Below are 6,819 nucleotides of genomic sequence, written 5' to 3' on the forward strand. Positions count from 1 at the left end.
GAGTTTCACATTCTCCGTTTTCCAGGTGGGGAAACTGAAGCAAGCAGCAGAGCCAGTTGTAATCTAGGGCTGTCTGGCACCACCACTGACAGCCAGGCTGCTCACACTGAACTGAACTCGCCTGTCAAGTAACTGTTTTCATATAGAATGTCTACTCTGGCTTGTCCCAAATTTTGGTCTGAGGCATAGAGAGTCAGAAACATACCATACGGTGAATCGAATTGTGTTGTTCCCTAGAAACAGGGACAGGTCCTCTGTCATTTGGTCCTGACTTTTCTTGTTGGCCACCATCACCATAATGTAATCAGGAAGTTCTTCATCTATTTAAAAGGAAGAGTATACCAAAACGTTTTTATATTTTCTTCAATATTGGCTTCTAATTAAAGTTGATGTGCATGAAAATATAGACACAGGTCTAAAAAGAACCACTCTCTCAGCGCTAATGAAATTAGGTTGGACACAAATACGAAGCTCGGACTTTTCTCTCTTCACTCCTTGTCTTTCAGTGGCTAGAAGGGGAACTGTGAGTAACTAAGCAGCACCTCAGCGCCAGACCAGCTAAATTACAGAATCAGATTTGAGAGGGCAGTCCCTTCCATGAAAGGACTGTTCCTACTGCTCAGGAATTTCAGGATACTTTCAGCAAGTAGCTCATCTTGACCTAAAAAGACTACCTGAGATTTGCTTAGTTTATCATTTATTTTTAATGTTTCAAAAGGTTACTCATTTCTCAAGAGAAAATCTCGATCCTTTCCTAAGGTTGTTATCAATTACTCAAGGGAGGAAACCAGCAGCAGCAGCAAACAAACACCACCCTAAAGGTTTACATCATTTAAAGAATCGAACCTCAGAGTTAATCAGATCATCTCAACTGGATTCACTGTTTTCCCTGTACACCAGGGATAAAGAATGAGATCTAGAAGCCAACAGGCAACATTTACAGCAACAAACCACTACAGTAAAAAGATAAGGCAGCTCAAGCCTTGGGTCAGGACTCTAACTCCCACCCCAAATTAAAAACCTTTAGAGCTCTTTAAAACCTTACATACTCTTAATATTTCTATGTAGGCAGAAAGGTTCACATCAGAAGCACTATCAGATCTGTGTTTCAAGGAGAAGTATCAAAAATCCAGTTTTAGAAGATAGCACAAATATTTTGAGAAGGCCCAATCTATGAAAGGAAAGAGCGAAATCAGAACAATGGACGGAAGCAAAGATTGTGAAGTACAAAACCACCAGTAAGGATGAGCACCCAATCATTACTATGTAGATTTTATGAAAGGGCTCCCAAAGCTTTCTGGCAATTTTGATACATGAGCCCAGTAGCTGAATTAAGTTATGATTTACGTATCAACCATGTGCCATGAGTTAATTCAGGTAAAAACCAATAGGTCACTTGGGTATTCTGGCTGCCCTGGCTGTTTTTCTCCCTTATACTGTCAGTGGGGCAGACAGACAGACTATGGTCACCATGTATTCATTTACTATCTCTAAAATGTTAAAATAAAGGGGTACAAAGTCGGTCCTGGGAAGGGAAGAGGATGGAACACAAAGACCCTCTGGGAAACAAGGAAAAGATGGACACGATATCTTGACTCTAGTGATGGTTTCACACATGCGCATCCACGTCAAAACATACCCAAATTATTCCTTCAATGTGTGCAGCCTCTTGCATGCCAATTATATTTTACTAAAGCTGTCAGAAGCTAACAGGTTGCTTTCTCAGTAGATGAGAATCTTTGGGTGGTGCAAAGTTTAGCACTCAGCTGTTAAAATAGTTTCTCAAGAGAAATGCCTGGCCATCTACTCCCAAATGGTCACAGCTGTTGAAAACTCGAGGTGCAATTCTATCTAAAACACGTGAGGCCACCCTAAGTCAGAATGAAGTTAACGTCAAATGGTTAGGTTAGGTAAGTTCAGGTTTTTCTCGGTGGAGAGATGAATGTAACAGAATGTCCGAATGAAATCATGAGAGTCCTACAGATTTCTCAGGTACACTTGAAATCGGTATACTGAAAAGAAAAAGGCAGTAAAATGTTTGAAAGCTTCTTCTAGCTCATACTTGTAAAATGTCAATGAAAGACTGTTTGGAATTACCAGCCATCTCCTGAAGTGCTCCACTTGTGACAAACTCATAAACAGACCTTACCATCTCTAAAGAGGACTGTTCACCTTTGTAGCCCATCCAATGTCTTGAAAATAGGTTTTAAAGTACTTATTGAAGGACTGTTTTCAAAACAACCCTAAAATTTGTCAGGGCATAAAGGATTAGAAGGTCACTCCCCACCCCCACCCCCACCCCTAGGACAATACACACACAGAGAACTTCAGAGTTTGGGGGAACATGAATTTAAAATACAACTAACTTTTCCACAAACTCTTTGAAGTCCCTCATACATGTACAAATAGATAATTACATAGCTGAATATAAATGTATATTAATCAACCTTCCCGAAACCAGCCTCTCTGCTGCGCCACAGGGGCATAAGTATGGAGCTTCTGCCCTCAGGAATCATCTGATCCAGGTGCAGAGACGCACCAATGGAAGAACTGCGCTGAGGTACTACTGAGGGAGGGCCAGTGGAATGCTAGTCACCCAGAAATGACTTCTACCCACTGCTGCCTCAGCTCACCAAGTTCCTGTGATGATACAGACAGCAGGGGCCAAGAGACCTGCTTTCTTTGGTTATACATCTCCCAACCAAGCTGCTTTGCCCTGCGAACTTCCACTTCTTTATTTGTAAAATACTGTCTTTCTCATTCCAGTATTGTGGAAGGAACACACGATGCTATGTGAAATGCTTTGAGAACTATGAAGGGCAACATTTTACAACAGTGACATTTCCATCTTAGACTATGTTTTTAACAAACTCAAAATTCCTGGTTTGAGACTTTTAATGAGAGCTGCATGCGTTGCTGGTGGTTCGATTCCAATCAATGACCCATGTGTAGCAAGTATAAATGTTGTTAGGATCCAAGTGCGTGTTCTTGTTTCAGGGAGTGTCTTGTTGTTGCCGTCTAGGTGAACATTTTACAGAGTAATTTGGTTTTCCATTCCACAATTTAAACACATTTTGTTCATAACATTAAGTGCGATTCTCTCACGGCAAGAGTGCACTTTCCACCTTCTTTCCTGCTCCTTTCTGATCGACCTCTGCACTTTGTTGGGGGGCACATGCTGCCCTTTTGGTCTGAGGAGAAAATCCTTCACAAGTGCTACTGTTCACTCCATAGACCGGTCTGTGGTTTGGCTGGAAGACTGATCCCCAGGGGTGGTTCAGGTCCAGACTAGAAGCATGTCTAAAGGTCATCTTCGCTCTCAGACCAGTCGGCCTGGTCTTTTTTCATTCTGAATTTTGTTCTACATTTTTCTCCCATTCTATCCAGGACTTTCTGTAGTCCTGACTGAAACGGTCCCTAGTAGCCAGGCACCAGGTGGTTCCTTCAGCCTCAATGATGTAAAGGCTGATATTGATATTCAAGTGCTCTCCATCAGTCCTCTGGCCACACTGTTTCCTTAAATCTTGAATCGTCTTCAATCTTCTGTCCTCCAGATGGGAGACCAGTAGTTGAACCTTAGACGGCTGAGGGATGGCTTTTAAGACGCACACTGTATGTGCGAACTAAGTTAAACCAACTGACTTAGCTGTCCCCCAGACTGTGGCCCTAGCCCTCAGAGTCAACTCTCAACTCATCGTGACCCCGAGTGACGAGCTGAATTGCCTATAGGGTTTTCTGGGCTATAATCTTTACAGAAAGAGCCCGGGCTGAGTAGAAACTGCTGACCTCTTCAGTTTGCAGCCAAGCACTTAACCCAGGCAGCTCCTCAACTCCTGGTATAAATGACAGTCAGCATACACTTAGATTCAAACACGTCTATGCTTTCATACTGGGAAAAAGCGTGTTAGTGTCGGCTTTCTGTGGAATTCCCTTTTTGATGCAAAGCAGGGTGGCACTCATCAAATGTAAAAAATTAAAGACCATATAAATTCTTGTCTTAGCTTTCTCTTTAACCTCTGAGCTGAATTTCCTCTTCTATTAAGGCCTTACAGCAATCCTGGTAACAGGTCATCTGTGAGATGTGTCCGATACGCCATAAAGTAATACTGCTTCAACTTCTGGTCCTGCCCCCTTTTACAATCTTAGAAATTATTAAAACTTCAAAGAGCTTTGATTTATATCGGTCATAGTTATGAAAGCTTACCACACCACATTAGACACTAAAATGAAAGATTCTAAAGTGTTTGCTTAAAAACATTGTACCTACTACATGTTTACAACATACCCATTCTGTTAACATGAGTTCTACGAAAATCTTATTAAAAAGAGAAAAGGCTTAGTGCAAAAAGCTGCCTTTATTTTGTATTTTACAAATTTAAAATCTGGCTTAAAACCGCCGGATTCTCATTGTCACTTCTGCACTTAATCTGTTGTGGTATGTTGCTCTAATCAAAACCATCAAGAAAATCTGGTCTCACATTTTAAAAAGAGAATTCTGCAGCCTTTTCAGGTAAGGTAGATATTCTTCTGTGGCATTATATTAAAATTTGACAAGTGATAGTTTATTCATAAAGGCTAGCTGCAAAAGCAATAAAAAACTCCACCACTCCCCTGCCCTTTCCAGCACTTTTGTGGGATTTTTTGACCACACAGAATTTTGGAACACTATGCATGGGTTATTTGGAAAATACTTGTTCACTGAGCTATATAAACTGTGGACATGTTGATAGGTGTCATTATCAGAATCGCAATCAGCGATAAAATACTGATTTGAACAGAAAGGCCTTTTAATACTGGGAAACAGTTGAGGTTACGGGAGCAGACACAAGTTTTCCAAAATTCCAAAGTTTCATTTGAAAGCTCAACTTCTGTCTCTAGCAAGGATGCTCTTTTCCTTTGCTCACTTTCAAGAAGTTGTCTGCCAAATCCCAAAGTGCACAAAACCGCACTCGGTTAGTCCTTCTGGAAAGTTACAAACGATGTTTCTTTTGTTGTGTATATTTTTGCCACAATTTTAAAAATTACTCAAATAACAATGAGCATAATAATAAAATGTTCTAAAATCAACTGTAGTAATGACTGTACAATTCTTTTTGATATGACTGAACTGTTGAATTGTATGACAAGTGGACAAAATGGCAGTAAAACTGAGAAAAAAAATTATGCTCCATGTTTTTCATCAAAGATTTCCTAGAAGAATCCTGGTTGAAAGAGATGCAAAACACAATTTCAAAATCTCGTGGAACCCAGACCTTCTGGAGCCAGTGAGGCAGAACTCCAAACATTAAGGTCCTGAGATAATCTTTAACCCAAGCAAAAGTTTAGCTTCATTAGTCAAGAACAGCTGCCTTGAACACTCTGTTCTTGTTAAGATGTGTATGGGTTAAAATCAGCTAAATTAACTCAAAAGAGGAGAGAGAAAACTTGGCAAGCGGTGAGTTTATGTTAATGGAAGGGACAATTCAAAACTTGAGAGAGTGAAAATGGTTGTACAACCTAATGGCTCTAATCAATCTCACTGTAGATATATTGATCATCTCACTGTAGATGCATAGATCAATTGGTATATTTCTGTGTGTATTCTCAATGAATGTTTTGAAAAATAATGCTGCACTCAAAACGTGGCTAGTTCAGTTCTCAACGTAACTCAATCACGCAAGCATTTTTCCCACAAGACAAACTACTTCAGGATAGTAAAATGCCTTATGTGCACAGGAAGAACTAAGTTCTTATTTCTGCCTGCTGAATATTAAAAAGCTATAGTCAAGGGCTGGGGTTTAAAAAACCATTACTGCTTAATCAACCACATTTGTGAGTGAAACTGGCTTTTCTTTTAACTGCGAGTGGGCGTGGGCAGTGAAATACGTGATTTTGAATATGAGTCTGATGTGACTATCTTGATTCAGGCTAAGGTGCCAACAAGTTACCCACTGCTGCCTGCGTACAATCCAAGCGTCGGCGCTGTGAAAAATGACTGGGACCCTCCTGGTATTACAGGAAAGCTTGGGCTTCAGAGACCCAGCAGGGGAGGGGGGAGGGTTCTTCCTCACTTTAATGGCTCTCATTGAAGTCTCAGTTCTTCTTTTTCTTGAATGCACTGGCTTTGGTGCTAAACAGGCCCAGGTCTTGATCATCAAACCTTACTCAAGTAGAGAGTAAAGGCCTCTATTTCTTCGCTTTGTTCAATCGGGGCTGTTACCTGGTACCTTGCAGAGTTCTCCTGGGGATTCCCATAAATAAATGAATCCTACCACAGTTACCCACAGTAACTGGCCCTGAGTAAACACTCAAATGATAAACCACAGGGAGAACAGGGCACGTTCCTGTTACAAGGTGAATGAGAAAGGGGTAGGGAGAAAATAACACCGATCTGAGAAGTAAAACTCACTGAACCAGTAGGGAAAATGCCAGGAAGCTCCCCCAGGTCAACCCCCAAACAATAGCTCTGAAGGGATGTGTCGCAGAGGAAAGGCAAGGGACTGGAGCTAAATAAAAACGGACAAACATTAAGAAAAATAATGATCGAGCCTTAACCGTGGCAGCCAAACAATTTCCACGCAACGTATTGGAAGGGGGCCGAGGGAACTGGGCAGAGGGGAGTAAAACACGATTGGGGTGGGGGTGGATACAGAAGGGCTCTCTCCAAAATTACAACCACGAGAATTCAATTAGCTGCAAACGCTACACGATATGAGGCTAACAACAAAAACACTTACCAACATAAGCTCCTAATTCTTGCAATTTCCCCTTAATGGCACTCTACGGGAAGGGGGGGAAAAAAACGTGCAATGAGAAAGGCGGCCGAGAGAAAACGAGCAG

The 6,819-nt window shown here is 41.3% G+C and overlaps 1 long non-coding RNA gene across 1 annotated transcript in view; it reads right to left on the minus strand.

Moving 5' to 3' along the window:
• The window catches only part of LOC123521398, a 9,399-nt gene extending 2,640 nt beyond the window's left edge, over window positions 1-6,759 (minus strand). The window contains exon 1 of the long non-coding RNA XR_006679845.1: window positions 6,717-6,759. This is a non-coding gene — a long non-coding RNA (uncharacterized LOC123521398). The remainder of the gene's footprint in view (window positions 1-6,716) is intronic.
• Between the last annotated feature and the right edge of the window lie 60 nt (window positions 6,760-6,819).

The sequence above is a fragment of the Echinops telfairi genome, unplaced genomic scaffold (genome assembly GCF_000313985.2).
Source record: "Echinops telfairi isolate 266 unplaced genomic scaffold, ASM31398v2 ScPeMD7_18;HRSCAF=68, whole genome shotgun sequence".
Taxonomy (NCBI): Eukaryota; Metazoa; Chordata; class Mammalia; order Afrosoricida; family Tenrecidae; genus Echinops; species Echinops telfairi.